Here is a 14,730-nt window from a genome sequence, read left to right on the forward strand (position 1 = left end):
GATGACATCAGTGGGAGCGAGGACACGGCAACGCAGGTGCAGAGGTTTTCAGACTTTAAAGTCTGAAATTCCAGAAGTGAACCGGAGGTGGGGCCAGAGCATCGGTGAGTGGCTGAACAAGTACAGGATGTCTGTGGGGGACAGTTAGAAGCCCCGGGTAAGTTCAACTCATTTTCCCCTGACCCCCTACAGTATTCCTTTAATTATTAAAATACTATTTGTTTTCCTATTAGGATATGGTTATATATCAGTTTGTTACCTGTTATAAGATATTATGATGGTCCCCTTGGGACAAAATACTGCTTGTACTTTTCTTTGTTGAAATATCAATCAAACTTTTTGAAACTAAATAATAAAATAAATGTTTAAACTTTTGACTATCTCAGTTATATGAGATAAGTTTTTAGTTATTCAGCCCCAATGCAGATGGATTTTTAACTTACCTGTGCCGAGATGTGTTTTTCTCAGCCATGCAGGAGTTTTTTAACCTCTAGTTAGCTACCTTAGAGCCCTTTATTCTTCCCCTTAAAGTGAAAATGGGGGGGGGGGGGCTTAGCTTTAAGTAGGAATGGAACTGTACATTCACGTGTTCACATTCACATGTGACCTGTACATTCACGATGTTGCTTGTCACTACGGGTACCCTTTAATACACCATTGCCATCTCTGCGACAAAGTCCACTGCATAAACACAATTCTAAAACAATATGCAATAAAAATTGCAGAGCCTTTTGTTGTTTTATTAAAATGTTCTAAGGGCCCTTTCACACCAGAGGGCTTTTTCAGCGTTTTAACGCCACAGCCGAAGTTGGCGTTTTCCTAGGTAAAATGAAAGTCCATAGACTTTCATTTTACCTTTCACACTTAACGCTGCATTTTGGAGCGTTGCGTTTTGAAGCTCCCAGGAGCTTTTTTAGGGCTGACCGCTGCGTTTCTCAATACAATTGATACTAATGTATTGGCGTTAAAATGCCTTAAAAACGCCTTAAAAACGCCAGCAGCCAAAACACAATGTTTTAGCCTTTTACTGCTGCCTGTAGTGTGAAAGAGCCCTAATGCACTGGATCACAGGAAGAATGCTTTTCACTGATGACGGATGGACTACAAACCTGTGCACCCATCTCCTCCTCTGAAGTTGACCTGTTTAAATCATACTGTGTCCATGTCATGGAAGGAGTGGGGCCAATGGATTTACCATCAGTTACTAGAGGGACAGGGTAGTGGGCAAGTAATTAAAGAGAAACCGTAACCGAGAATTGAACTTCATACCAATCAGTAGCTGATACCCCCTTTCCCACGAGAAATCTTTTCCTTTTCACGAACTGATCATCAGGGGGCTCTGTATGGCTGATATTGTGGTGAAACCCCTCCCACAGTGTGATGTCAGGACCGTGGTTCTGACATCACATTGTGGGAGCCTTGTTGCATTGTGGGAAATAACAGCTGTTTACAACTGCCAAAAAAGCAAGCAGCATCTCCTTCCACTGACATTACCTGCCAGCAGTAACAATGTCACTATGTGATAAAAGTCAGAATGTAAATCGGGGAGAGGAAAGATTTTACAATGGGCAAACACTGACTAAATAATTTATACATAATTATTGTAAAAATGAAGCACTTTTTTTTATTACATTTTCACTGGAGTTCCTCTTCAAGTTGGCTCTGCCTGCCACATGATATGGACCTTGTGTGTCATGTTCTGGCTTTTATCTGCCAATGACTAAAAGGTGTGAGAGGAGGTGGCTTACTGCTTATAGTAAGAATCTGTGGACTGATTGCAGCTCTAAAGCCTTGTATATGGGATAGATGGTTCTCGGCTGAGGCGGCCATTGGGGACTGCTTCTGTTGAGAATCTAGCGTGTGTAAGGCAGACCCCGATCCCCCACCGCAATGCATCTGCAAGTTCTCCGTAGTGCTGGATCATCTCACCCAAGTAGTGGCCAAGTACATTTTTTTTTCCTCCTTCCCTTTCCCGATCCATCATGTGCTGTGCATCATTTCCCAATCCATTTCCATAGCAACAGAACTTGGTGCTAGCCTATAGGCTAGTGACACACATGTACAGAGCTTGGATCCACACTGTTACCCAATGATTTGAGTTTTGCTCCCCTGCATGCCACAGAAAGTGTGTGTCTGTGTGTATTTTGTCTTTGCAAAAAGCAAGCATTTTTCACTTCATTTGGGGGTCTCATTTTTTTTGTAGGCATAAATAACTTTAAGTAGCTATTAGCTCATAATCTGCTTTGCAAGACAGCAAATCATGCAGTTTTACCTGTAATAATGCTACTCAGCTGAATAAAGCTTCTGATCTGCTAATAGTTACTCAGCTTTATGTATATTTTAATGATGGAGATGAGGGTAAATTGTAAAGCCAGTAGCACCTTGGACCAGAGTCTGTCTTTAATGTTGAGCCTTAGGAGTTAATCGGATTGAATATTCCCTTGATGGTTTTAATCTGTACTTTAAGATCTGAGTATAGAATCGAAATCCAGATTTTAAACTGATCTCCAAAGGCTCTTTTGCATCTAAAGATAGCGTGTAAGTGTGAGTAACTGCAGCTAATGGCTTGCATAATCATGTAGCAGTCAGTTAAACGCCAGCTCTTCTGAGGATACGTTTATCATGTACAGAATGGCTATGATCATACCTCCCAACTTTTTGAGATGAGAAAGAGGGACACTTAAGCCACACCCCTAATCACGCCCCTGATCACGCCCCCAGCACACCCCTAGTCACGCATACCAAAAAGATTTCATGAGAAAAATATGTTGTTTTATAATTCAAGCCAACTGGTCCTTTCTATCCTGGTTCATTTTCCTTCATATTAACATTTTAAAATTAGTAATATGTCAATTGAAAGGATGGGAATAAAGTTTAGAGTCAATCAAACACATTTTTAGTAGAGAAATATATATATTTACATAGAAAGAGGGGCAAAGTCCTGAAAAATGGACAAATGAGGAGGAAAGAGGGACAGAGGGACAGGGCTCCCAAAGAGGGACTGTCCCCCTGAAAGAGGGACAGTTGGGAGCTATGGCTATGATGAATGTTGAATCAGTGTTCCTGTGGTCTCCTGCAGCAGTCACCAGAGCTGGCCACCCTGCCTGAGAGTGACAACTGTGCAGAGATGCCAGAGTTCTGCTGAATGATTTGCTTTATAGATCTGTTCCTCTTCTCTCCCTGTAGTTTAATAACAGCACAGCAAGGTATGCCCTCTATTATCACTAGCCCAGGGAACTATAGGTGCTAGCATGTTAGATGTTCTCCTTATTAAATAGAGAGCTCATGAGATCTATTTACTGCCTTTGATGTTTTTCCCAATATGATTTGATCAGCAAGTTTGGCTTCAGTCTGTGAAATGAATTCTCATTATTGGTGTGTGCTGAGCCAACTCAGGGGTACCCATAGAGCTAACAAAGTATTTTCAGAGGTGATCAGAGCATTTGCAGGCATCTCTGCTTGCTGGATTCTTCATCGAGGTGAATATTTTGTGCTTATGGAGTGACGGAAGCAGTGCTGTCAGAGGCGACACTAACCGCAATCCAAACAAGTTGTTTAAGATGTGTTACCAGTCATTACCTGATAGGACTCCTATACTTTACATTGTTTTCTGCTCCTGCTGTTCCCTGTTGGGTATTATGAACGACTTAAGGTGGCCATACATCGGGCGACTTGGCAGCCAATTGACCATCTTGATTCGATTATTATAATCAGAGCGGTTGAAAAATGATGTCGCACATGCGCCCACCTTACTCCAACAACCTTGTGGGGCGTGTGTATGTGGCCGGAGGACTGAGACAGCAGTGGGCACTGGCAGGTAAAGTATACTGCATGGGGCACCGGGGAGGATAGGCCGACTCCCAAGAGGTTTCATGCTGAAATAGTTTGGGGATCCGCATGCGGTGAATGGGCAGACAACAGATCTTGGTCTCTTGATCGACCGGCTCATACATAGTCTGATGTATGGGCACCGTTAATGAAGTTTCTCTAGTCACAGAAATAAAACAGTATTGCGTTCCAGTTAGCCAGCTTGAAATCCAATACATTATATGGTCTCATTATATCCTGAAACTTTGGAGTACAAATTGCTGTATGAGGGCTCAGTTGGCTGTGGTGGCCCCTGTCAATTGTATTGAACTATTTCCCTCTTCACCACCTCAGAGAGAGAGAGAGAGAGAGACAGAGAGTGTGTCTGGGCAGCACAGTGGAGAAGGGACAGTGTATAGTGACGTCTCCCTCTGAACTGCTTCCAGTGTGAATGGGCCCTGTGTGTGTGTGTGTGTGTGTGTGTGTGTGTGTGTGTGTGTGTGTGTGTGTGTGTGTGTGTGTCTGGGCAGCACAATGGAGAAGGGACAGTGTATAGTGACGTCTCCATCTGCACTGCTTCCAGTGTGAATGGGCCGTGTGTGTGTGTGTGTGTGTGTGTGTGTGTGTGTGTCTGGGCAGCACAGTGGAGAAGGGACAGTGTATAGTGGTGTCTCGCTCTGCGCTGCTTCCAGTGTGAATGGGCCCGGAGTGTGCGCTCTCACCTTTCCTTTTCTTTCTTTCTCCCTTCAAGTCAGAGCTACGAATGTAATCTTTTGTTCAAACAATTACTTTTACACCTTAAAGAGAACCCGAGGTGAAAGGGATATGGAGGCTGCCATATTTATTTCATTGTAAACAATACCAGTTACCTGGCAGCCCTGTTGATCTGCCGGTCAAAACCCTGGAACAAGCATATGGCTAATCCAGTAAAATCTGAGTCAGCTGAGTCAGAGTACCTCCACAACTGTAAGAACACGGTGCTGGAACCCTCACAGGGAAAACAGGTCCCTGGACTGCCGGTGCCAATCCTCGCTCAGGTCGCCCCCCTGAGTATTAGAGACAGTATGCAAAAGTGAAGAGGTGACACACCACTGGCTTTTCATATATTGTAACAGAACAACACACTTTGTTACTAACAATCACAGCTCTTCATCAGGTGTACACCAGATGTACATCAGGTGTACACCTGATGAAGCACTGTGATGGTTCGTAACATGTAGTGTTTTGTTCTTTTACAATATAGGCTTTAATCAGCAAAGCCAGTGGTGTGTCGCATCTTCACTTTTGCATTGAGTCAGAGTACCTCATCTCCTGCATGCTTGCTCAGGGTCTAAAGCTAAAAGTATTAGAGACACAGGATCAGGAGGACTGCCAGGCAACTGGTCAGGGGCAAACCCAGGATTTTCAAGGGGGTGGGGGGATTCCTGAAAGGTCTCCCACAGCTATGCACAATACAGTATAATAATATGGTAGGATATCATGCTGGGTACACATAATGCAATTTCCCGTCTGACCGACCGACAACGGGATCAGGAGCAGTTTGGATACAGATAATGAGGACAGCCGACATTGGTAATGTAGGGGAAAGTGAAGCATTCACACAGCAGGGCACAGGACTGTGCTCTTACCTGGTTCTTTTAAGTTCCCCAGAGCTGCTCCATGCTCTGTACACACACTGCTGCTTCATGCTCTGTACACACACTGCTGCTTCATGCTCTGTACACACACTGCTGCTTCATGCTCTGTACACACGCTGCTGCTCCATGCTCTGTACACACACTGCTGCTTCATGCTCTGTACATACGCTGCTGCTCCATGCTCTGTACACACGCTGCTGCTCCATGCTCTGTACATACGCTGCTGCTCCATGCTCTGTACATACGCTGCTGCTCCATGCTCTGTACACATGCTGCTGCTCCATGCTCTGTACACATGCTGCTGCTCCATGCTCTGTACACATACTGCTGGTTCATGCTCTGTACACATACTGCTGCTCCATGCTCTGAACACATGCTGCTGCTACATCCAAAGTCAACTGTAGCAGGGAAAGAAAGGGGGCAGTGCTGTGAGCTTCAGGATGCCTGCAGATATTCTGGTGTCTCAACTTGTGCCTGTCCCCAGACACTGCACCAGCCCTGGTCTGAGGGGGGATTCTGCGTTGGCCTATGCTAGTATTGTTGAAAAGGGAATATTTATGGCAGACTCCATATCATTCTTACCTCTGGTTTCCTTTATTGCCTTGGACCCACTACGGGGGCTTTGCGGCAAATCGCAAAGCAATAAGTGCAGCACTTCCCAGAGCAATTGTGATTTTGCTACTGCAGACACTGCTGCAATCACTTTAGGATCACTCCCAAAATTCTGCAAGCAGCCATTTGCGATTGTGCTGCTCTGCAAAAGTGCTCTCATCCCAGGCTTCATACCTGATAAATTCCTGGTGTCTGTGTACACAAACCACTTTTCGAATCTCCAAACTTTCTTCCTATGCAGTGTTAAAACAAAGAGAAGATGGAAAAGGCAGCAGTAAATGAATATTATAGATATAAGAAAAACTCCTTTATTTCTTACAGTATGCTTTGGCAGTAAATGCACAAGTACAGTGATATTTGAGATGTAACACCTATTTTATGTGGTTTCAGAACTGCCTATATTTTTTGCTTGGTCGGCCTTATAAGAAGTTTGTGCAGCACTTTTCCTTGCAATGACCTCAGACTTATGGGGGAGAGCAACGAGAAAGAGATTGAATTACTTTGTCTTGCTGAATAGTGCTTATTTATCTTCTACTAAAAATGGCCTGTATGTCATATCAGCCTCCCAGCTGCCTGTCAGACCGCTGCGCTGTGCCTGCAGTATATGCACACTGTTATGGATAATCTTCTATAGCTATAAATCCACTAGCAGTGTGTATGTGTGCATATAATGGATATAGATGGATACTCTGTCTCTTTGTTTAGTGGGCATTTCTAAATTAGAAGATGTACTTGGATTTACTGTACATATACCAGTAAATGGACTATAGCTACCTGAGCTGTAAAATGGCATGTCTGTCAATTTTAGCCACAGCTGACTCTGTGTTTAACTACCTGCGGACCACCGCAGTATAAATCTATGGTGGGCAAGGGGCGCTGCGGTTCTGACCGGACATAAACTCTACGTCCCATTCACTGCGCGCCCCCGCCGCTGTCCCCGCTCAATCTCCGCCGCAATGTGCTGTTCTGCCGCCTCTATGACGGCAGAGCGCTGTGCGCCGGTCAGGAGCCGTTCCCATTGGCTTACATTGAATGACAGGATCAGGAGCCAATGAAAGCGGCTCCTGACCGGCGCACAGCGCTCTGCCGTCATAGTGATGGCAGAGAGAGCAGCCTGCGGCGGGGACAGAGCGTCGTGACCGGCGGGAGCTGCGGATTTTAGCGACGATTCGTCGGAAAGCGGCGGTTTACTGGACCAGCACCCTCTGGTCCTTAAGGGGGCAGAGGGTGCTGGTCCCGAAGTGGTTAATCACCTCTTCTATCAGACGAATAATCATTAATCACCCAATAATGTGCTTATGTACCATACTTTGTGTTACTGTTCTAAGTGGTACTTCCTGTACTTCAGTGGGAGGAGCATTTTAGTTTGCCCCTCCCAATGAATAGATCTATGCACATAGCAGTGTGTGTGAATTGACTTCAAGAGAAACAGTAACCAAGAATTGAACTTCATACCAATCAGTAGCTGAGACCCCTTTTCCCACGAGAAATCTTTACCTTTTCAAAAACTGATCATCAGGAGGCTCTGTATGGCTGATATTGTGGTGAAACCCCTCCCACAGTGTGATGTCAGGACCATGGTTCTGACATCACACTGTGGGAGCCTTGTTGCATTGTGGGAAATAAAAGCTGTTTACAACTGCCAAAAAAGCAAGCAGCATCTCCTTCCCCTGACATCACCTGCCAGCAGTAAAAATGTCACCATGTGATAAATTTCAGAATGTAAATCAGGGAGAGGAAAGATTTTACAATGGGCAAATGCTGATTAAATCATTTATACATAATTATTGTAAAAATGAAGCACTTTTTTATTACATTATTTTCACTGGAGTTCCTCTTTAACTCTTGGGTGGTGACATGATGTTACAGCAATCTTGAACGTTCTCCACTCTTCTGGCCACTGTGCACTACAACAATGAATATCAATGATCAGCTCCAAGAACTGTAACTTGGAGCAAGTTAGATTGTGTAAGACTGGTCCCCAGTGCCTTTTTTTTTTTTTTTTTTTTTTTTAACTCTTCCACTAAAGGTGGAAAATCACTTTTAAGTAAACGTGTGAAGCGTTTTCAACTGAAAAAATGTTGTTTTATTCCCTGAGCCATTCAGCTCTCAGACTACCTATCTTTAAAGATGTCAGATCTTCTGTAGCGTCTGGTAAAAAAATGTTAAAAACAGAGGAATGAAAAGGTTCATTTTTGGCTGGGAGCCTCAAATAATGAACGCGTTCTGTGAGAACAACTTATCATTTTCACAGGACAAGCCCTCTCAACAAGTGTAAAAGTAAACATCCATTTCTTTGCTGTGCTTGCCTGCAGCTGTACACCTATCCATCCAAATGCAAGGCCACAGTACTATACTATACTGTACTGGCATTCTGTTCAGAAAGTTTGAACTGTGAACTACAGATCTACAGCAGCCTGAGCCAGTGTAGTGACTGTTAAAGACTGCTGACTATCTTTTATGCATTAACTTGAGTATGGATGAGGCAGGAGGTGAACTGCAGCTAACGAAAGAAAAGTGCAAGCTATTTCCATTCCATGTTCCAACCTCGTCACTGCCTCTTCCAATACCCCTTGCCACTACTTTCAGCCATAATGCTGTCTCTGTTGCTTCTTACTTTGAGCTTGATTCACAAAGCCGTGCTAACTGTTTAGCACGGGTGTGCTAAACAGTTAGCACGTGAAGTGCCGTTCGCTGACTATTGCGCGCGCAAAGTGCCGCTATTCACAAAAGTCCGCGAACGGCACTTCACGTGCTAACTGTTTAGCTAAACAGTTAACACGGCTTTGTGAATCAAGCCCTTTGAGAGTCACATTCCTACTCAGGGGCGTTGCTATCCCCAAAGATCAGTGGCACATGCCTCCTGTTTGACCTGCCCACCAGCTAAATTAAGACAGGGCAAGAAGCAAACTGTACTGCAGTTCTAAGCACATTTCTCCATTAAAATGTATTCTGTTCAGCACTTTGCTTCTATACACTGTAAACAATCACTTAACATTCTGATGTCTATTAAAATCCACTGTGTTTAGACTTGGTTGTAACTTTCTGTATAGACTGTATAGACTGCCATTTTCTTGTGTGTTGTGCATTTTCTATTCTGAGTACCAGAGGAAGCTTATTATTGCAATGCAGCGAAGATACCACATGACACTCCCCAGATAAGCCAGTATAGTGCATACACATTGTTGCCTGCCCTCTTGACACTGTCCTCTATTGTCTACTTTGTCTATCAGAGATGTAACTATGTAACTGCTTTTCCTCAGAATTAACACTCACACTTCTGTGTCTTTGTTGCAGATTTGGGATGCCTTGAACATCAGGAGTAAAAACGGCAGGAGCAAGTTGCCAAACCTCAAGAAGAAACACAAGTCCTCTTTGGCTGGTGAGGAGTAATACAATCCTGAATTAGAGGAGGCTTCATGGTAGCTCTGGGTTTTCAGCTGAAAATAATAGGGTGCTGCTCCGATTATTTACTTATAGTGTAAATGATGATGGCGTGATTTTCAGGCTCCACATCCTTTAATTCTTGACAGCTTCACTTGACCAATCCTTGAACTGTATCTCATGAGGTAAAATATGAAGGGGCAGTGCACGTTTATACTGCTAGAATGTTCATTGTCTGCTCAAGATCTATATAAATGTGCAGGCGGTAAAAACCTAAAAAAGGGTGTAACCTCACCTGCTGCTTAGTCTACATTTGTAGAAGTGCAACACAATAAGCATATTTAAAGTAAACCTGTGAGAAACAAAAAAAAAAAAAAAGGAAAACTTAGATACTTAGCTCAGTAAGAGCAGTGGCGTAGCAATAGTGGTTACAGAGGTCTCAACCGCATTGGGGCCCTCTAGGGCCCTCCCTCAACAGTATTAGCTCTTTATTGGTCATGTGCTTGTAATCATCACTTCTATAGATGCTTTGAATGATCACAATTATTAGCAAATTGTTCCCCATCCCCTTCTTGCACCTCTGACACTGTTGTCGGGTTTGGTGCACCGTATCAATTATGTATAGAGTGCTTGGGGGGGGGGGGGGGGGGGCGCGCACCATGTAAATCTCACACTGGGGCCCATAGCTCCGTAGCTACACCACTGAGTAAGAGTAGGTTCACACTAGGTCCGGGAACGTATCCGTGACTCAGTTTTTAAAACCTGATGAAAACCGCAGCCACAGACAGCAATGTTAAAAATAGCAGCCGTCTTCACCCAAACAAAAAACTGATTCGTCTTCATTTGCAGGGACCCTTTTTCAAAACCTGAATGGAAGGTCCAGATCTGCTGCATTTTCACGCAAAGCATATGGATCCTGATACACGCAGGGGTAGTGGCAGGCAATAGAAAAACTGAGAGTGGGCCACCATGCTGGAAGGGAAAGAGTCCACCCCCCCCCCCCCCCCCCCCCTGACCTGGGTCCTCCATCCATGCTACCACTCCAGCTATTTGCTCAAATTGTTGAAATATAATGTCTACAGCGAGCGGGGAAGATAACCTTCTCTCTACTTCTTCCGCTCGCGGGTCACTTCCTGCAATGCCACCCTCCAAAGTATAGAGGGTGACATTGCAGGAAGTCTATCAGCGAGCAATGGAAGTGGAGAGAAGGTAATCTTCCCTGCTCGCTGCAGACATTATATTTTAACAATTTTCGCAAATAGCTGGAGGGTTAGCAGGGACAAGGGACCCAGGTGAGGGGAGGGACAACGACCCCGCTCTCTGCTGCCATCCCCGTCCTGGCTGCTTCCCCCCTTCACTTTAGCGCCCCTCATCCCCCCTGGGGATTAGTTTCCAGTCCGTGGACTGGTTCAAATACATTGTTTATTGGGGGGGGGGGGGGAATACCAAACCGGATCTGTTTAAAACTGATCCGATCTGACACGGACCTAGAGTGGGCCTAGTCTTAGAGAATCCTCTGGATATTCATCCAGCACACCATTCCTGAGCATGGTCCCTCTAAACATATCCGACAAGAGCTTATCAGAAGTGTCCGTACTGCGCATGCACGAACAATATCCGAGCCTGCATAGTGGCTCATAGATTTCCTGCTACTCCTCAGGCACAACCTGTACATGCGCATGGGCAGTACAACCATGCTTGTGTATGGAGGGGAGTGCGTCTGTGAAGTAGGTGGTGGTCCTGACCAGCAGCGATGAGGTCAAGAAGGGCATGGGAAGCTTCTGGAGCCGCCGCCTACACCTTTAGAGCCAAGGTGGACCAACCTCAAGCGCCCGATCACTTACTCCCGCCACCGCTATCTTTCCCTCTACTGCTATTTGCACCATTAGAATCCTAGCTTTCCACCACTGTCTGTCACTCCACTGCTATTTACAAAGGCTTTCACTATCTCTAGCGCCCAAACTGTCTACTGGTTCCCGCTATAGCCACAGTTAACAGTATAGTCTATGGCCACGCCCAAACATCAAAGCGGCCATAGGCACCACATTTTGCTGATTCGGACCATGATTTCCTGGATATGTCACTAGCTCTGTACCCTTAATATCCAGAGTCCCATAGATGCCAGTAATAGCCACATATAACCGTGTATGTATGACCAATTGGGCCAGGGAAAATAGCAATGAAATACCAGAGGTAATGCTCTATCATGAACATAGCAGTCCATTTGTGCTTACCAGGTATTAGGCCATGCTCACATTAGTCTGAGGTAGCCGTATGCTATATCCTGTTGCATGGCCACCAATGTTCCCATCCGGTATTCTGCTGGGTTCATTCATTACACTGAATGGGAAAATATGAGAAATCTATATTGTTGTGTGGTAACAAATCACATGACAGAGCAGCGGTGTGAATATTGCATAGCGTGCAATATGTTTTAGAGATGGCCCGAACGGTCCACCGGAGAACTTGTTCGCGTGAACGTAGCTGGTTTGAGTTCGCAGTGAACCGCGAACACTTAGCGAGTTCGACCCGCCCCTTATACTACATCATTGGGCTAGACTTTGACCCTCTACATCAGTCAGCAGACACATGGCAGCCAATCAGGCTTCACTCCCTCCTGCCCCCCTACCTATAAAAGGCAGTAGCGTCTGCCATGTTCTCACTCTGTGTGCTGCTGTATTAGTGAGAGAAGGGAGAGACACTGGAGAGATAGGGAAAGCAATAGTTAGGTCTGTTAGCTTGCTCCTTGCTAATATTTGTTGATGAAAAGCACCCCAAAACAGCTCTTTTGAGAGCTATTGTTCTTCTGATGTGTGTTTTTTTTTGTTTGTGTGCCAGTGACGCTGCATATACAGCCCTGTATGTCGCAGCTGGCCCTTGCTAATTGCTATGCAGTGCCAGGCCCAGCACATTCAGTGCATACCTTTCACTGCCTCTGTGTGGCTGCACTTTGTATTATACAATACCACCACCAGTCTGTGCATACCTTTTTCTCTGCACCTGTGTGACTGCACAATTGTATTATAGCAGCAGTCAGTGCATACCTTTTCCCTGCACCTGTGTGGCTGCACAATTGTATTATAGCAGCAGTCACTGCATACCTTTTTCCTGCACCTGTGTAACTGCACATTATTATTATTTATTTATAAAGCGCCAACATATTCCATGGCGCTGTACAATGTAAGAGAACAAACAAGGGATACGTAATGATACAGACAATGATATACATCAAATATGAACACTGATACAAAATACATTGTATTATACCACCAGCAGTCAGGTCAAAAAAGTGTTCAGTGCCTCACCTTTATCAAAATGAATGAAGCATGGATCCCAGAGCGCTACTGCCTGCCCGAAGACTAAGTCAGTCCCCACACACAGCATCTCTGCCTGTACGCCGTGTGACTGCCTGCCCCAAGACTAATTCAGTCCCCACACAGCATCTCTTGCCTGCCGGTTCCTGCTGCCTGCCCCAAGACTAAGTCAGTCCCCACACAGCATCTCTGCCTGCAGGCCGCTTGACTACCTTCTCCGCCACCATCAACAGGGTGGATTCCTGAATTTATATGGCCGCAGCTGCTACCAAACATAATAATTATTTTTCTAGTGCATGTACATGCCTGCCTAATTTTTCTGGCTGCACTGCGGCTGCAACAGCAAAACAAAAGGCATGTACATGTGTCAATTTCCCTTCGTGATCGTTACCTTGCTGCGGTGAAGGGGTATGCGTAACACAATGAAGAAATGACCTATACGAGTGTGTTGGGGGGGAAGGGCACACCCAAGATAATAAGGTCATTGCTTCATTGTGAACAGACCAAATTCGATTAGCTAGACAGTCCCTTTTGTTCTGTCATTGAGTTACGGTACCTCAGCCCGATCATATGAGCATGAAAACCCGCCATCGTCTGCACTCTCGCCATCGTGTGCACCAGTCCAGCATGGCCGTTACTACACAAACAGCTGTTTGCGGTGCGTTACACAGTGAGTTTGGTTTGTCAGTGTGAAGCAGTACACTATTTACATTAACTGCTGATCCATGTATACACACGCAAGATGTTTTCAAGCACTTTAGGCCTCCAATTTAGCAATGCAATGTGATTTCTGCCTTTTAGGGATTATAACCCTGCTGTGCGTCAAATCCGTAATTTTCCCCGGGACTTTTGGCGTATATCCCGCTCCGCCATGCCCCCTCCAGGTTTTAGACCTCTTGAAACATCTTTTCCATCAGTTTTGTGGCCAGAAGCAGTGTTTGTAGTTTTTCAAGTTCACCTGCTCATTGAAGTCTATTGCGGTTCGAAAAGTTTGCAGGTTCGTGAACCGAAAATCGGAGGTTCGAGCCATCTCTATTTGTTACTGATTGCATGTGATACATACAGTGTACCACTGAGCAGGCCCTTATCATGGAGCTATAGGAGAATCCGCAATTTTTTCTTGGTCTCTCTGTATAAGGTGATAAAATAATAATTGTATTATAACACAGCAGGTTTGTAATTCCTTGTGCTATTCAGACATTTCTGCTGAAATCTGTTCGGGGCTTGCTGTCTGCATTGGTATTCTTTGGTGGTATGTTGACTGGGGTTTTCCATAGTTTGTCTGATTCTCTTTTATCAGCCCATGCTTGGATATTCAGAAAGGGGGAAGTCTGGTTGTGCTGGAACCTGGATGAAATAGCATGGTATTTTTATTAGAAACTGCTTTTATGTAGATCAAAACTCACTGCAGCCATATAAAGCCATTTGCTTCCTTTCCCCAATAGCTGTATAAAAAAAACTGTGAATGAAACTAATATGAGGAACACACTGTAGATACAGCTCTTAGGATTGTATCTGCAGTGACCAGGCCGGTTCTGGACTTTTTGCTGCCTGAGGCAAACTTATGAAGATGTGCACCCCCCCCCCCCCCTTTCCCATTTGGAATGTTCCCACAGCACAAGTCAATTGTCTCTGCTTCATTTAATGTTCTCAGTCAGCAAGGGAGCATATACAACAATGTGAGACATGCCATGCTGCAGCTCAACACAATAACATACTGATGGCTGGCTGCGAGTCTGTGACTGCTCACCCTGAGGCAGTCAGCTGTCCTCCATTCCTCCTTAGTCAGTACTGCAGTGCCACCACCTCCCTTCGGCTGTGCAAGTCAAAAGAAACACTGCTGCGCTCCTGCTTCCCTCTTCTCACACACTGTCAGCCTCCCCACACAGCACAACAAGCTGCTTTTCCCCAATTCTGATCGCTTCACCTTGCTCACTCTCCTCTTGCTTCTCCTCCTACTCTGAGTGCATGCCGTT

General features: G+C 45.1%; 1 protein-coding gene across 5 annotated transcripts in view; it reads left to right on the forward strand.

Moving 5' to 3' along the window:
• The window catches only part of FAM110B (family with sequence similarity 110 member B), a 217,809-nt gene that overhangs the window by 156,015 nt on the left and 47,064 nt on the right, over positions 1-14,730 (forward strand). For all 5 annotated transcript variants that reach the window (XM_068237415.1, XM_068237419.1, XM_068237418.1 and 2 more), the window contains one exon: positions 9,354-9,438. The gene's annotated coding sequence lies outside the window, so the exon portion shown is untranslated. The remainder of the gene's footprint in view (positions 1-9,353; positions 9,439-14,730) is intronic.

Source organism: Hyperolius riggenbachi, chromosome 5 (assembly GCF_040937935.1).
Source record: "Hyperolius riggenbachi isolate aHypRig1 chromosome 5, aHypRig1.pri, whole genome shotgun sequence".
NCBI lineage: Eukaryota > Metazoa > Chordata > Amphibia > Anura > Hyperoliidae > Hyperolius > Hyperolius riggenbachi.